Source organism: Panthera pardus, unplaced genomic scaffold (genome assembly GCF_024362965.1).
Source record: "Panthera pardus isolate Hobbes unplaced genomic scaffold, ASM2436296v1 HiC_scaffold_25, whole genome shotgun sequence".
NCBI classification, from domain to species: Eukaryota; Metazoa; Chordata; class Mammalia; order Carnivora; family Felidae; genus Panthera; species Panthera pardus.
Genome location: NW_026526821.1, coordinates 95992823 through 96009950, shown reverse-complemented (window position 1 = coordinate 96009950; position 17128 = coordinate 95992823).

Genomic DNA, 17128 nt, shown 5'->3' with positions numbered 1-17128 from the left:
GGTGGTGGTATTTTTTGTTGTTTTGTTTTCTTACTGTTATTGAATAAGTCTTGATTCTCTTCATGTTGCTCTTAGAATTAAGGCCACTTGTATTAATGAACACTTCTAGAATATTTGACACATCAAGAAGAACAAAGGTGAGTACTTGCTCTTTCCTCATAAAGTAGATCTATATCAAGGAACCAAATGCATACTATTTTACAGTTTTTTCTTCCCCTGTCTGTTTTAGAAAGCTTGTTTGTTGCCAATCTAGAAAAAATTCAACAAGTGCTATTGATGTGCAGGCCAGAATACAAAGACTGACCTCAGCGAACATGTGTTACATATCAGACACTTTCTTCGATGCTGCCCAAGAACTATTTATTGTACACCACATCTGAGCCATAATTCCAGCATTCAGGATCTCACTGTATTGTCAGCCGACCTGTAACCCAACAAACAAATGCTCCACATTATGATTAATGATATATCAAAGTCTGAACAAAATGAATGGGACACAGAGAGGGGGTAGCAAACCTCATCCATCAGCAGATTTCAGGAGGTCTTCAAAGTGATAGAGTTCATTAACCTGGAAAACGACAAAAGGAACTGCATGAACAATAACATGGAAGATGACTGGATGGAGGAATTATAAAGCCAGGAGGCATGCATGGCACTTAAGGTTTAAGAGAGGGAGAATATGGTCTGCGTAAGAAAAATGGCTTAATGCAAAGCCTCCTGTCAACCATTTAGATATTAGGAGAGTCTCCATTTGCAAAGTCAGATTAGAACATTTACACGTTGGAGTAGTTACTTAGATTAAATAGGAAAATTACAGCATTACATACTCTATCAAAAGTAGAAATTATATTTAATAAAAGAAGGTAAACATACATATTAAATGTACATATCATTATCCAAAGTTTCAATGATCTGAGGCAAGCATTGTAGACACTTAAATGTGTATTTTTCCATGTAGTGCTCTATCTAGATATATTTATAAACAAAATTAAAAATCTATGATACTTTCCCATTCTTTCAGTGTTTTTTATTTAATAATATATTTTGAACAAAATTCTCCATCTGTATTATTTGAAAGAATATGTTTTATATAATATACTTCTTATGCAATCCTTATTGTTGAACTTTTTTTTTTCCAATTTGTGAAATCTAAACATATCTGTAATTATTCTTTAAGTTCTTAAATGTCTAGTTTTGGGGTCTGAGAATATTTTAAAAATGTTTCTGTGCATTTTAATAACATTCCCATTGTGTACTTTTCTAAATACAAATGTGATGCAGAATGCACATTGAAGTTATATTTTTAAAAGACCTTCAACACAGAAATATATAAAGTAAAACATGAAAGTACCATCCTTCAACACACTTCCTCTCAGTCTCTCCTTATAGCCCAACCCCACTACTGTTGTTAAGTGTTCGGTGTGTACTCTCTCAATCCTTTGTCCTTTATTCTACATACTTGGAGTCTGCCTGTGTGTCTGTGTCTGTGCGTATAAATGTGTGTGTAAAATTATGTGCCTAATTTATCATTTATAAAATAATTATATTGTTTTTGAAATAATTCAGATCACAGGCATCTTTAATACCAGTATAGAAAATGTGAACTGATTCTTTAACTAAGGTGCAGTATTCCATGTTATAGATTGGCCCAACCCTGGTTCATGTAATTTGAAAGAAATTTATATGAGAAGGATGAAGTAAAGCTGTTTTCCAAAGGTTTTAGATTTTAAATCTAAAATCCATTCAGAGATTAGTTACTAGATAAATTATCCCTTACATGGTTAAGTACAGAAATTATTAAAATCATAAAAATTAAAAAATGAATCCTAGAATAGATGACTGCATTGATCTTTTAAATGTTTCAAAACAGGAATAATTTGGAAAACTAAATATACACAAGGTGAAAACATAAGACAAGAAGGTTTTCTGATCATGGTCTCTCTGAGGAAGTGCACCCAATACACCCACACACATCCTGATTCCTGTAGGTGCAGTGACATTTGGAGAGCCATTAGCAACAGGCAGAAGCAAGTGACTGTGCTGCGGTGTTAAAGGCACTTCTGTATAAAAGGATTTGAAAGGCTGCAACTCATTCTGTAAAACTGTATTCACTGTTACAAAGTAATTTTTTCTTCTCCAATTCTCAATTTCTTCATCTATAAATTTTGAAGAATTGTAATATTTGTTCTACCTTGCAGACTGTTGTTGAAGTTCAGCTCTTACAAGCCTGTGTGATGATGCATGTATAAGCTAACGCATCTTCCAGTGTAAGATCTTGCATTGAAAGTTGCTACATATGTGTATATATGCATATATAATTATTAAACGATGAAGATTATAGTAATACTTGCACTATATTTAAATGTTTATTTTTGAGAGAGAGATAGAGACAGAGACAGAGACAGAGACAGAGCATGAGTGGGGGAGGGGCAGAGAGAGAGGGAGACACAGATTCCAAAACAGGCTCCAGACTCTGAGCTGTCAGCACAGAGCCCGATGTGGGGCTTGAACTCACGAACTGCAAGATCATGACCTGAGCAGAAGTCAGATGCTTAACCAGCTGAGCCACCCAGTTTTTTTTGTCCTAGATTTTGGGTTTTGCATTATGGTCACCCCAGCTACTGAAAAAATCTTCTAAGTAGTCTGGATGTTACTATGTGGCCATATAGTCAACTTTCCACATGGCCAGTTAAGACATATTAGTAACATGCCTTAAATTCCCTCATCAGCTATAAAACCTTATGTTTGTAGGATGAACTTTGAGGGAGGCAAAGTTAATATGGGCTTCTCATGAACTTTTAGTAAGTGGAGACATGAGTTCCAAATCATGACCTCCTCTTATTTCAGTGTTTTTTGTTTCTGTGTTATTTGTATTTTATTTTGTTTTTGCAATCTCCAGGAAACGCAGCTTGCTAACTTACCCAATAAAGTCCAAGTTTTGTATATTTGATGTTTTACATTCCCCTGAAATGTGAAGGATTTTCAAAATAATTTCTTACTTATAGCACACATTGTAACTCACATTTAGTCTCACTTCATTAGATTTGTAACAAAGCTGGGTTCTATTATCATTATCTTTACTTTTAGATTAAACATGAGTATTTTCTCTGTATTATGCAATTCTCAGTGCCTAGAAGTATTGGCAGAAATTCTAATAAATATGAAGTCAAAGTCCAGGGTAGGGAATAACTGAACACATTCTATTTGTTGATATGAGTAACAGTACAGAAGTAGCCTGTAGCAGATATTTACTGTGGACACAAATCGGGATAATAAATAAAATAATAAATAAAAACTGTGAGTGGGTGAGCTTAACAAGAAGGACAAAGTTTCTGTGAGGAATGAGAATAAGTCACAGGGAGGAAATTTGCAGAACCTTAATTATGACAACAGCAAATGCCATGTCCTTGTCTTCAAAAACAGGTAAGTTAACATTGTCAGTCTCTGTTGGCCAAGATGGACTAGACTTTCAGTAGTTATCATCTGCAGATCTTGCTGTTAAAACAATTTAAGAATTAAATATATAAATTTCCATATCTATCTATCTATATATCTACATATATATATATGTATATATATATATATGTCTAGATATAGATATAGGTATATATATATATATATATATATATATATATATATATATATATATGTATATACACACACACACATATACATATAATAGTTGAACTCCTAGGGGAGCTATGGTTTAGAAGAAGAAGCTGAAACACTGCAGTAGTCTGGAGAGCTAATGAGCACTCTGATGAGTGGATTTCATGGGGGAGTTTGCCAGATCAATTCACTTATTGTGTATCATTTTGAAAATTTACACTAGAATAGTAGTAATTGTATGTTACTCCTTCCTGAGACCCAGTGTAGGGGGATATCAGTGCATCTTAAAATTGCATAATGTTTCCTCAGCTATTCCTGTAAAAGCATTTTATTAGTGAGCATGACAACAAAAAACAATTTATAAATGTACAGGACAACTTGCAAAATGCACATTAGACATTAAACCAAAGAGTAGAACCATTTAGAGAGTATGCAGGCTTTAAGTTCAGAAAGATAGCACTTATAAGCCACTCCTCACATTCACCTCTGTCCCTGACCATGTCACTTAATGTACACTCTATACTCTGCACAGTGGTATCATCAGTCATGTTAATAGGCTGATATGTTAAATGGTGGGTGAGGTTTAAATTATTTATTACCAATAATAGTTCAAGCACACATTGCTTGTGAATGCATTACTTATTTTTAAATGAAGCAGGGTAGATTTACATTACATGCTTGCATTGAGATACCCTAATCTGAATGAGAAAAGCAAATACAGAATTTTAACTCATCAGGAATTGGACCCAACCTTGAATAAAATATTGGAAATGAAATACATTGGAACAACAATATTAATGTTTGCTGTGTCTCCTGCCAATTGGAATATGTCTCTCAGCTACATAGAGTCCCTCGCCATTTTTTGGAGTACTTTCATTCCTTAAATCTGTCCTTTGAACTGAATGTTCTTCTTTTTGATTATACCTATGCTAACTCCCACCAAAGCTTAAATCATCGTCTTTCCCTTATTGTCATGATTGCAAGACATCTCTTCTCTACTCCCTATGCAGAATGACTTTCTTTCTAAATATGTTATGAATGCCTTATCATTGAACTTATTATATTGGCATTGTTATTGTTTATCCATCTCTTATAAGACTACAAAGCCACTCAATTTTGGATCTTACCTAGTTCATCTCCAGATACACAGATTTCAGCACAGGGCCTTTGTATACTACCAGTAAGTGAAGTAATATATATTAAGTACAGTTAGTTTTCTCAATTTTATGTAATACCAGGAATCAACAAAGCCAATTTCTTAAAACAATTTTATGTTGGGTGCCATTGGTTGAGTAATTTTGCCCATTACAAGGACAGGTAATATCAGATTAAATCCTTTATTTTTGAGGCTTTTATTTTTTTGGAATGAGTTTATAAAGTGATAGTATATTTAGTTTTTTCAAAAAATAGAAGTTTGGCTATCTGCTAATTCCTGTCTCTGGGTCACATTGGAGGTGAAGCCTCAGTCAATTGATAACAATTGGCCAAAGAGTCCTCAAACCTGACATTGGTCAACAATGAGCCACCCTATTCACTGTTGTGATTCAGCATATCAAAGCAACATATTCCAGGTCCTGTTGAGATACCAATAGTTCTGCTGCTTACGGAATTTGTCAGGATTCCGCACCAGCCTCAATCATTTGCAGGTATGTCTTCTCCCACTCCTGTTCTTCACTAAGTGATTAGGACCTACCTACTACAAAATACATAAGATGAAATGTTATCTGACTATTGTCACCGTTTGATTGATGGCATTTAATTTAGCCAGAAATGATCGCTAATGTAAATTTATCACAGTAAATAGAAATTTATGCATCTCCAAAGGGGCACTATAAATACTAAGAATTTATGTATGTATTTATTGCCCATGTATGAATGATAGACTGAGCAGAGGAGTTAAGAATATTCTTTAAGTTCTGAGAAGAAGCCAAGATGGCAGATCAGCATGGAAGCTTTTTGTGTGTCTCGCATCCATGAAATACAGCCAGACCAACACTAAACCATCCTACACACCTAGAAACCTGATTGGAGAATTAACACAACAATCTGCACAACCTGAACCACAGAATTCAGCAGGTATGTGGTGCGGAGAGCTGAACTTGGGGAGTGAGAAGCCGCGAAAGGTAGGGAACCCCTTTTGAGGGCAGAAGGAGGACGGAGACTGGGCGGGGGGAGCATATAGGAAAAGCACCTCTCCCCAAAAGCAGCTGTAGAGAAAGTGGAAAATTGGAAACAGCCACAGGGACTAAACTAAAAAGGGAGAAAGGAGAAAGGAGAGGGTTTAATTCCACTAAGACTGTAAACAAGGGGAACGCAAAGGCAACTCCGCAGCTCGATACCTGGTGGTGCTCTGGTGGGAAGGGTAAATCCTCAGGAACAGAGTGGGGTCCTGGGGGTTCTCAAGCCACACGGGGAAAAGCAGTTCCACTGCTGGAAGGACATTTGATAGAGACTGTTGAAGCCACCTGTTCCCAGCAGACCCTGGAAAGCAGCCACATTCGCTGGTGCTGGGGCAAGGTCGCTGAGGGTAAAACTTGGTACCAGATGTTTGTTGTGATTTTCCATAATCCCTGAAATGCTACTGCTACACTGTCTCGCAAACTTTTTGGGGGGCGGGCTAGCACCTGGCTGCAGTCTCGGGGCACCGGCAACAGCAGGGTGCAGCAGGCATTCCTGGGTGTAGCTGATATTCGGCCATTGCTCATTCAGCCATTGCTTGGTGAGACCCTCCCACAGAGGGGCGGAACAGGTCAAAGCTGCAGTCTTTTGGAAGTAAGGGGCCAGGGAAAACAGCTGCATCTGAGACAAAACTTGGGAGAGAGGTACCGCCTGGGGACTGGTCACAGAGTGTGAAAAAGCAGGCAGTGGATGAGAGCTGAAGAAAGAGGACTGGTGCACGATTGCTGATATGGGAGAACAGACTGGGTAGCTGGGTGGCGCCATTTTCACCGCTCCCATGCATGCACATATGCACCTATGAGCACCACAACAATCCACCCCAGTAGGCTAGCTGCGCCATCTAGTGGAGAGAGGAGCTGTTACAGCGAGCCCTGCCCAAATGGGCCAACTTCCCTCTTCAAAAACACAAGCCTCACTGCCGCTTAATTTATGGACTATAAAGAGCTATGTAGACTGATCTCCAGGGGAAAATGAAGCAATTTAAGTCCTACTTCAATCTGTTAGCAGCTTCATCTACTCATTTTTTTTTCTTTTTTTTGTTTTTCTTTCTTCTTTTTCTCTTTTCCAATTCTTTTCTTTTTCTTGAATACAGAAAAAGAAAAAAAATCTTTATTTTCAATTTTTGTTAACAATATCTGCCTTTAATTTTTATTACTATATTTTTTACTTTTCTGTAAATTTTTTTCAAATTCTACTTTACTTCCATCATTTTATTTTAGTCTACGTCAGTGTACTCACCTTTTCAAATTTTCAAACAATTTCCTTTTTTTCTTTCTCTTTCTTTTTTTCTTTTTCATTTCTTTTTCTTGAATGCAGAAAAACTTCATTTTTATTTTCAGTTTCTTTTAAAAATATTTTTATTTAATTTCTATTACTATATTTTTTGCTTTTGTGTGTATCTTTTCAGATTCTGTCATACTCCCATCATTTTATTTTAGTCCACTATAGTGTATTCACTTTTTCAAATTTTCAAATGATTTCTTTTTTTCTTTTCTTTTTTCTTTTTTTATCTTTCTCTTTTTCATTCATTTTCTTTTTTCTTAAATACAGAAAATGAAAAATTCATATTTTTAGTTTTTATTAAAAATATTTTTCTTTATTTTTTCTACTATATTCTTTACTTTTCTGTATATTTTTTCAAATTCTATTTTACCCCAATCATCACATTTTAGTCTACTTCAGTGCATTCATTTTTTCATATTGTCAAACAATTTCCTTTTTTTTCTTCCCCCCCTTTTTTTCTCTAATCTGTCAAACCACTTTCTTTTTTTTTCAATATATGAAATTTATTGTCAAATTGGTTTCCATACAACACCCAGTGCTCATCCCAAAAGGTGCCCCCCTCAATACCCATCACCCACCCTCCCCTCCCTCTCACCCCACATCAACCCTCAGTTTGTTCTCAGTTTTTAAGGGTCTCTTATGCTTTGGCTCTCTCCCATTCTAACCTCTTTTTTTTTTTTTTCTTCCCCTCCCCCATGGGTTTCTGTTAAGTTTCTCAGGATCCACATAAGAGTGAAAACATATGGTATCTGTCTTTCCCTGTATGGCTTATTTCACTTAGCATCACACTCTCCAGTTCCATCCACGTTGCTACAAAGGTCCATATTTTGTTCTTTCTCATTACCCTGTAGTACTCCATTGTGTATATAAACCACAATTTCTTTATCCATTCATCAGTTGATGGACATTTAGGCTCTTTCCATAAATTGGCTATTGTTGAGAGTGCTGCTATAAACATTGGGGTACAAGTGTCCCTATGGATCAGTATTCCTGTATCCCTTGGGTAAATTCCTAGCAGTGCTATTGCTGGGTCATAGGGTAGGTCTATTTTTAATTTTCTGAGGAATCTCCACACTGTTTTCCAGAGTGGCTGCACCAGTTTGCATTCCCACCAACAGTGCAAGAGGGTTCCCGTTTCTCCACATCCTCTCCAGCATCTATAGTCTCCTGATTTGTTCATTTTGGCCACTCTGACTGGCATGAGGTGATATCTGAGTGTGGTTTTGATTTGTATTTCCCTGATAAGGAGCGACATTGAGCATCTTTTCATGTGCCTGTTGGCCATCCAGATGTCTTCTTTAGAGAAGTGTCTATTCATGTTTTCTGCCCATTTCTTCACTGGGTTATTTGTTTTTTGGGTGTGGAGTTTGGTGAGCTCTTTATACATTTTGGATCCTAGCCCTTTGTCCGATATGTCATTTGCGAATATCTTTTCCCATTCCGTTGGTTGCCTTTTAGTTTTGTTGGTTGTTTCCTTTGCTGTGCAGAAGCTTTTTATCTTCATAAGGTCCCAGTAATTCATTTTTGCTTTTAATTCCCTTGCCTTTGGGGATGTGTCGAGTAAGAGATTGCTACGGCTGAGGTCAGAGAGGTCTTTTCCTGCTTTCTCCTCTAGGGTTTTGATGGTTTCCTGTCTCACATTCAGGTCCTTTATCCATTTTGAGTTTATTTTTGTGAATGGTGTGAGAAAGTGGTCTAGTTTCAACCTTCTGCATGTTGCTGTCCAGTTCTCCCAGCACCATTTGTTAAAGAGACTGTCTTTTTTCCATTGGATGTTCTTTCCTGCTTTGTCAAAGATGAGTTGGCCATACGTTTGTGGGTCTAGTTCTGGGGTTTCTATTCTATTCCATTGGTCTATGTGTCTGTTTTTGTGCCAATACCATGCTGTCTTGATGATGACAGCTTTGTAGTAAAGACTAAAGTCTGGGATTGTGATGCCTCCTGCTTTGGTCTTCTTCAAAATTGCTTTGGCTATTCGGGGCTTTTTGTGGTTCCATATGAATTTTAGGATTGCTTGTTCTAGTTTCGAGAAGAATGCTGGTGTGGTTTTGATTGGGATTGCATTGAATGTGTAGATAGCTTTGGGTACTATTGACATTTTGACAATTTTTTTCTTCCAATCCATGAGCAGGGAATGTCTTTCCATTTCTTTATATCTTCTTCAATTACCTTCATAAGCTTTCTATAGTTTTCAGCATACAGATCTCTTACATCTTTGGTTAGATTTATTCCTAGGTATTTTATGCTTCTTGGTGTAATCGTGAATGGGATCAGTTTCTTTATTTGTCTTTCTGTTGCTTCATTGTTAGTGTATAAGAATGCAACTGATTTCTGTACATTGATTTTGTATCCTGCAACTTTGCTGAATTCATGTATCAGTTCTAGCAGACTTTTGGTGGCGTCTGTCAGATTTTCCATGTATAGTTTCATGTCATCTGCAAAAAGTGAAAGCTTGACTTCATCTTTGCCAATTTTGATGCCTTTGATTTCCTTTTGTTGTCTGATTGCTGATGCTAGAACTTCCAACACTATGTTAAACAACAGCGGTGAGAGTTTTGTCAAACCACTTTCAACACCCAGACCAAAACACACCTAGGATCTAGCATCATCTATTCCATTTTTGTGTGTGTGTATTTTTAATTTTTATTTTAATATATTTTTTTAATTTTAATTTTTTTATTTCAATTTTTCTACCTCATTAATTCCTTTACTCCCTTCAAAATGACAAAATGAAGGAATTCACCCCAAAAGAAAGAGCACAAAAAAACGACAGCCAGGGATTTAACCAACACAGATACAAGCAAGATGTCTTAGCAAGATCCATCATGCTAATGGTCAACAAAAGAAAGCCGTAGTAGCCATACTTATATCAGACAATCTAGACTTTAAAATAAAGACTGTATCAAGAGATGCAGACGGGCATTATATTATAATCAAGGGGTCTATCCACCAAGAAGGCCTAACAGTTGTAAACATTTATGTGCCAAATGTGGGACTACCCAAATAGATAAATCAATTAATCACAAACATAAAGAAACTCATCGATTGTAATACCATAATAGTAGGAGACTTCAACACCCCACTCACAGCAATGAACAGATCATCTAATCAAAAAATCAACAAGGAAACAATGGCTTTGAATGACACACTGGATCAGATGGACTTAACAGACATATTCAGAACATTTCATCCTAAAGCAGCAGAATATACAGTCTTCTCCAGTGCACACAGAACATTCTCCAGAATAGACCACATACTGGGACACAAATCAGCCCTCAGCAAGTACAAAAAGATCAATAGCATACCGTGCATATTTTCAGACCACAACGCTATAAAACTCGAAATCAAACACAAGAAAAAATTTGGGGAGGTAACAAATACTTGGAGACTGAAGAACATCCTACTAAAGAATGAATGGGCTAACCAGGCAGTTAAAGAGGTAATTAAAAAGCTTATGGAAGTCAATGAAAATGATAAAACAAAAACCCAAAACCTCTGGGATGCAGCAAAGGTAGTCATAAGAGGAAAGTATATAGCAATCCAGGCCTTCCTAAAGAAGGAAGAAAGATCTCAGATACACAACCTAACCTTATGCCTTAAGAAGCTGGAAAAAGAACAGCAAATAAAACCCAAAACCAGCATAAGACAGGAAATAATAATGATTAGAGCAGAAATTAATGCTATCGAAACCAAACCAAACCAAACCAAACAAAACAGTAGAACAAATCAATGGAACCAGAAGCTGGTTCTTTGAAAGAATTAACAAAATTGATAAACCACTAGCCAGTTTGATCAAGAAGAAAAAGGAAAGGACCCAAATAAATAAAATCAAGAAAGAAAGAGGAGAGATCACAACCAACACAACAGAAATAAAAACAATAAGAGAATATTATGAGAAATTATATGACAATGAAATGGACAATCTGGAAGAAATGGACAAATTCCTAGAAACATATACACTACCAAAACTGAAATAGGAAGAAATAGAAAATTTGAACAGACCCATAACCAGAAAGGAAATCGAATTAGTAATCAAAAATCTGCCAAAAAACAAGAGTCCAGGGCCAGATGGCTTTCCAGGGGAATTCTACCAAACATTTAAGGAAGAGTTAACACCTATTCTCTTGAAACTGTTCCAAAAAATAGAAATGAAAGGATAACTTCCAAACTCTTTCTATGAAGCCAGCATTACCTTGATTCCAAAACCAGACAGAGACCCCACTAAAAAGGAGAACTATAGACCAATTTCCCTGATGACCATGGATGCAAAAATCCTCAACAAGATATTAGCCAATGGCATCCAACAATACATTAAAAAAATAATTCACCATGACCAAGTGGGATTTATACCTGGGATGCAGGGCTGGTTCAATATCTGCAAAACAATTAACATGATTCATCACATCAATAAAAGAAAGGATGAGTTCCATATGATCCTTTCAATAGATGGAGAGAAAGCATTTGACAAAATACAGCATCCTTTCTTGATAAAAACCCTCAAGAAAGTAGGGATAGAAGGATCATACCTCAAGATCATAAAAGCCATATATGAATGACCCAATGCTAATATCATCCTCAATGGGGAAAAACTGAGAGCTTTCCCCCAAAGGTGGAACAAGACAGGGATGTCCACTCTTGCCACTGTTATTCAACATAGTATTGGAAGTCTTAGCCTCTGCAATCAGATAACACAAAGAAGTAAAAGGCATCCAAATCAGCCAGGAGGAGGTCAATCTTTCATTCTTCGCAGATGACATGATATTCTGTATGGAAAACCCAAAAGATTCCACCAAAAAACTGCTAGAACTGATTCATGAATTCAGCAAAGTTACAGGATATAAAATCAATGCATAGAAATCCTTTGCATTCCTATACACCAACAGTGAAGTGACAGAAAGAGAAATCAAGGAATCGATCCCATTTACAGTTGCACAAAAATCCATCAAATACCCAGGAATAAATCTAACCAAAGAAGTGAAAAATCTATACACTGGAAACTATAGAAAACTTATGAAAGAAGTTGAAGAAGACACACAAAAAAAATGGAAAAAGATTCCATGCTCCTGGATAGGAAGAAGAAATATTGTTAAAATGTTGGTACTACCCAAAGCAATCTACATATTCAACACGATCCCTATCAAAGTAACACCAGAATTCTTCACAGAGCTAAAACAAATAATCCTAAAATTTGTATGGAACAAGAAAAGACCCCGAATAGCCAAAGCAATCTTGAAAAAGAAAACCAAAGCAGGAGGCGTCACAATCCCAGACTTCAAGCTATACTACAAAGCTGTAATCATTAAGACAGTATGGTACTGGCACAAGAACAAACACTCAGATCAATGGAACAGAATAGAGAACCCAGAATGGACCCACGAATGTATGGCCAACTAATCTTTGACAAAACAGGAAAGAATATCCAATGGAATAAAGACAGTCTCTTCAGCAAGTGGTGCTGGGAAAACTGGACAGCGAAATGTAGAACAATGAACCTGGACCACTTTCTTACACCATACACAGAAATAAACTCAAAATGGATTAAAGACCTCAATGTAATACAGGAAGCCATCAAAATCTTTGACGAGAAAGCAGGCAAAAACCTCTTTGACCTTGGCTGCAGCAACTTCTTACTCAACACGTCTCCGGAGGCAAGGGAAACAAAAGCAAAAATGAACTACTGGGACCTCATCAAAATAAAAAGCTTCTGCACAGTGAAGGAAACAATCAACAAAACTAAAAGGCAACTGACAGAATGGGAGAATATATTTGCAAATGACATATCAGATAAAGGGTTAGTCTCCAAAATCTATAAAGAACTTATCAAACTCAACACCCCAAAAAAACAAATAATCCAGTGAAGAAATGGGCAAAATACATGAATAGACAGTTCTCTAAGGAAGACATCCAGATGGGCAACCGACACATGAAAAAGTGCTCAACTTCACTCATCATCAGGGAAATACAAATCAAAACCACAATGAGATACCACCTTACACCTGTGAGAATGGCTAACATTTAACAACTCAGGCAACAGCAGATGTTGGCGAGGATGCGGAGAAAGAGGATCTCTTTTGCATTGTTGGTGGCAATGCAAGCTGGTGCAGCCACTCTGGAAAACAGTATGGAGGTTCCTCAAAAAACTAAAAATAGAACTACCCTATGACCCAGCAATTGCATTACTAGGCATTTATCCAAGGGATACAGGTGTGCTGTTTTGAAGGGACACAGGCATCCCCATGTTTATAGCAGCACTATCAGCAATAGCCAAAGTATGGAAAGAGCCCAAATGTCCCTCGATGGATGAATGGATAAAGAAGATATGGTATATATATACAATGGAGTATTACTCAGCAATCAAAAATAATGAAATCTTGCCATTTGCAACTATATGGATGGAACTGGAGGGTATTATGCTAAGTTAAATTAGTCAGAGAAAGACAAATATCATATGACTTCACTTTTATGAGGACTTTAAGAGACAAAACAGATGAACATAAGGGAAGGGAAACAAAAATAATATAAAAACAGGGATGGGGACAAAACAGAAGAGACTCATAAATATGGAGAACAAACTGAGGGTTACTGGAGGGGTTGTGGGTGGGGGGATGGGCTAAATGGGTAAAGGCATTAAGGAATCTACTCCTGAAATCACTGTTTCACTACACGCTAACTAATTTGGAGGTAAATTAAAAAAAAAAAAATAATAATAATAATAAAGAATATTCCCTAAGTTCTGAGTTCAGTAACTAGCCCTGCCATGTATTATCCCACATATGGGGCTTTTAGCAGGTAGTTTTACTTCTCTTATAGTAACTCCTTTATGGTGTGGTTGTGGAGGAATAAAAGAATTAGTGCATTTAAAGAGTTTTTGCAGTGCACATAGTTAAATACTCTTATTAAGTTTGATTATGTTTATGATTTAAAAAAAATGCGGTGCCTGGGTGACTCAGTCAGTTAAGTGTCTGACTTTGGCTTGGGTTTGAGTCCTGCATCAGGTTCTGTGCCGACAGTTCAGAGCCTGGAGCCTGCTTCAGATTCTGTGTCTCCCGCTCTCTCTGTTTCTATCCCAATCCTATCCCAATCTTTCTCTAAAGAAAGAAAGAAAGAAGCAAACAAACAAACAACATTAAAACAATTTTTTTTTAATTTTAAACATTAAACATTAAAAAAATTAAAAAATTTAAACATTAAATATTAAACATTAAAAAAAACATTATTTTTTTTTAAAAACACTAATCTTTATTGAGTTCTTACTATAGTGTAGTTAGTGGGCTAAGTTGTTTATATTAGTCATCTCATTTTATCCTCACAATATATTGTTCTTCTTTCCTCTTATCAGATACTTCACTGAAGGGTATAGATGTTTAGTGACTTGCTCAAGTCCCTGAGCTAGGGAACGACTGATAATCTACTTTGGACATGAACTGTCTCCAAACCCAAGTCCTTAACAACTATAGTGTAAGTATATGATTGAACATTATACTTCTTTAATTCCTCCTCCTTACTTTGATGGCTAGGAAACTTACAAGCAGATTTTCTTTTATCTATTAATAGCTCATAAATTAGTTTTCTCTTCCTGTCATCTAATGTTATTGTCTGTGTTTCTTTAAGCCACCTCAAATCATTTATGAAAGAATAAATAATAAAAATAAGAATTGTAAATAGTCAACCCATCAATATTTACTAATAGAATTGTCAGGTGAAATGAGAAAAATCCCATAAAATATTGACAACAGTTTATTTGGTTGCTATTTCTAGAATAGAGTTAAAGATATGTATATATCAATACAAATATTCATAGAACTGTAAGAAATAGATGGAGTGATCTTAATGGAGAAACTCCCCCCAAAGAGGCGATGATTTCTAATACAAACAGCCCTGGTGTTGGACTCAGGGACCTGGATCTAATTCCTCTTACCATGACCTTGGGCATGACAGGTAGTGCCGCTGAATGGAGTGCCTGTTTTCTCATCTGTTAAAGGTGTAAAATTTCCTCATCTGATAATGGTGCCCTATTGATATTGCAAATTAAACGTTAAAAATAGTATATGAACTGTAATGAATCTCTTCCCTTTTTTCTTGTTATTTTGCTGCTGTTGATGGTGTTGTACTTAAAGAGAGAAAAGAAACCTTTTAGATTCAAAGGGAACCTATTCACAAATTAGAATGGTTGGTTCTAACCTGAATTTTCAATTTAGTCACACTTTATTTTGATCTTTGTATTACACAATAATTTAAATTAGGCTACATGAAGATCTTGCCAAATATCAAGGTCTAGCCAACTTGCTAATTCCTAGAATACTTAAAATGTAACAAAGTTGGAGAGCAAATGAAGCATATGATGAAATACTTTCACTGGCCCTATTACAAATGGACAAGAAAGAATTGTTTAACCAGATTATATCAGTGTGTGTGTGTGTGTGTGTGTGTGTGTAGCAGAACTTGAGTTGCAGAATAATAAATATTTAATAATTTTGATGTCCTATCAAAAATAAGGTATCATTAAGTATAAGCACAAAACAATAAAACACAAGCAGCAAAACAATAAATCACAAGCAGTGAAACAATAAAAATGGTACTTTGTTTCAAAACTGCATTAAAAAATCATAAAATACACTTTAAATTGCTTTAGTTCATATAGATGGTGGATAACATTGTGGTTCATATTATATCTTATTTCCAACAAGGTCATTGGCCAGCAGCATTTTCTATTGTGTGCTAAATGTGATGTGGAAGAAAATTGGGAAGAGATATCCCACAGTGAATAAAGTGTCTTGAAAGATATATGTGCCTCTTTAAAGACCTTCACTTCATTCCCATTTAGGCAAATACGTGAGAAATAATTATAGTGCCCACAACTGTCTGTAATGTCTGGCATTCCTTAGAATGATTTCAAATATCACATCTATCAATAGCTGGTAATTCCATGGTTGTAGGTAAGAGGATGCTGGTGTTAGGGAAAGGAGTGTGTGTGTGTGTGTGTGTGTGTGTGTGTGTGTGTGTGTGTGTCTTTAAGTATGTAATACCAATATAGAGAGATTTAAGCAAAGCTGTGCTTCTTCTTTAAAGGAGTCATTTGTGTGTTTATTCAATGTCTGTCTGCAACACCATGAAAGCAGAAAAGATATCTGTCTTTTCATTTGTGTATCTACAATGTCTAATGGTGTTTATGGCACAATAACGTTACTTAACAAATGGATTTTCATTAGGAGAATAGTTGAGTATATAATTGAGCTAATGAAGGTAGTTTGGAAAAACCAAGGTTACTCACAGGAAAGAGTCATAATTGGAAAATGGTTTTTAAAAGACAGGTTGGGTAATGGAAAACTGGATTTTTTGTGATACTGAGAGCCAGGTAAAGGAATTTCAATTTGGTTTGGTGGAAATAGAGAGCCAGTCAAGAGAATGGCAAAGATAAATGGAGAGACAAAAAGTGGACATTATTAACAATGACAAATTAGGGGTATTCCATTGAATGCAGTCTTTTTCTTCTTGAAATTCTTTTTGTAGTCTTAATTGATTTCTCTCTCTCTCTCTTTCTCTCTCTCTCTCTAGAGCACAGTAGACTAATGGAAACATAAGGAGCTGAGAAAGACTTATTTGATACAAGAGAAGAGGAAAAGGAGAATAGGTGGCATAAAAGAAGGATAGAAGTCAGAAACAGTCTCTGAGTCCCATATTGTATTCATACTGCCACAGTTTAAACTGGGGAGCAGCCCACTGTATCAAGGGTCCCTAAGAACACCCTCAGGTTAGATGATTTCCTAGGACTCTGAAGTTCTTATATTTATGTTGCTCCTCATTAGAGCAAAATAATACAAATTAAGGTCAGCCAAGGGAAACGGTGCATGGGGCAAAGTCTGGGGAAAACCAAATGCAAGCTTTCAAGGGTCGGCTTCCGCTGGAGTTTCATGGAATGCATTTAATTCCCCCAGCAATGATAGGTGACAACACACACAAAATATTGCCAACCAGGAAACCTGCTGCTAGTCTGGGTGCCCAGAGTTTTTACTGGGGGTCAGTTATATGGGCATTCAGCACTTGTGTGACTGACCTC